Genomic DNA, 1,453 nt, shown 5'->3' with positions numbered 1-1,453 from the left:
TTCTTATCAACGGAGAACAAATTGAAGTTGTCAAAGACTTCATTTTTCTTGGATCAACCATCAACATTCAAAGAAGCAGCAGCCAGGAAATCAAACAATTTTGATTTGCATTAGGCAAATCTGCTGCACAAAACCTTTTTAAAATATTGAAAAGCAAAGATGTCAGCTTGAGGACTAAGGTATGCCTGACCCAAGCAATGGTATTTTCTATAACCTCGTATGCATGTGAAAGCTGGACACTGAATAAGGAAGATCATAGAAGAATTGATGCATTTAAGTTATGGTGTTGGAGGAGAATATTGAAAGTACCATGGGCTTCCAAAAGAACAAACAGACCTGTGTTGGAAGAAGTACAGCCAGAGTGCTCCTTGGAGGCCAGGATAGTCAGACTTTGTCTCTCATACTTTGGACATATTGCCAGGAGGGACCAATAACTAGAGAGGGATATCATATTCTTTAAGGTAAAGGGTCAGAGAAAAAGAGGAAGACCCCCAGTGAAGTGGATCGTCAAAGTGGCAGCATCAATGGGCTCAAGAGTAGCAATAATTGTGAGGTTGGCCCAGGACTGGACAGTGTTTTGTTCTGGTGTGCATAGGGTCACTATGAGTCAGTACCAACTTGATGGCACCTAACAACAACAACAACAACTTCATAATAGAGTCTGGACTAGTGATTGACCAAACAACAGCATGGATTCGCTAAGTTGACATGTAAAATTCACCATTAGACTCACTATAAATTGACACATCGTTGGGCCAATGACTGAAGCATCCTTACCTTTGGCATCCAGATCATACAAATTGTCTCTTAGCTCAAGCCACTTTGAGTAAGAATTTCTATTACTTGTAGGCAAAAATATCCTCAGTGTTTCAGATACTGACTATTCTTCCATGGGTTGATCTTTATAGTAAGTGGGTCTGCCCACAGACCTGCAAACCAGACTCTTGTGAAGACTGACTTGCTGGTTAACATTTAGCTAACAAAAGGCTAGTTGTTTGAAGAATGTGCTGTCTTCAAAACCTTCTGAACATCTAGAACAAGCAGGAATGTCAGCAAGTGGCGTGCCTTGAGCACAGTATTTGGCCCTGCACAGATGTGTTTTCTCTGTACCGTGCCCTCATAAAGCTACAAAAAGAAATTCTGTAAGACACATCTGTAGAGAACACACTCAAGTACCATGTGAGAATTGTTGAGAATATTGCTTATGATATGACCCAGATCACAAAAATTTTCATCAAGTTCACGTGCCACAAAAAGTCTCATTCTCTTTGTTGTTGTGTTGTTAAGTGCTGTCAAGTCGATTCTGACTCATAGTGACCCTGTGTGGAACTACTGGTGAGCTTGAACCACCGACCTTGAGGTTCAAACTGACTTTGAGGTCCTGTTATATTGTTGTTGTTGTTAGGTGCCTTCAAGTTGGTACTGACTTATAGTGACCCTATGCACAACAGAA

The sequence above is a fragment of the Chrysochloris asiatica genome, unplaced genomic scaffold, assembly GCF_000296735.1.
Source record: "Chrysochloris asiatica unplaced genomic scaffold, ChrAsi1.0 scaffold00179, whole genome shotgun sequence".
NCBI classification, from domain to species: domain Eukaryota; kingdom Metazoa; phylum Chordata; class Mammalia; order Afrosoricida; family Chrysochloridae; genus Chrysochloris; species Chrysochloris asiatica.
Note: the sequence above shows the minus strand (reverse complement) of the source record.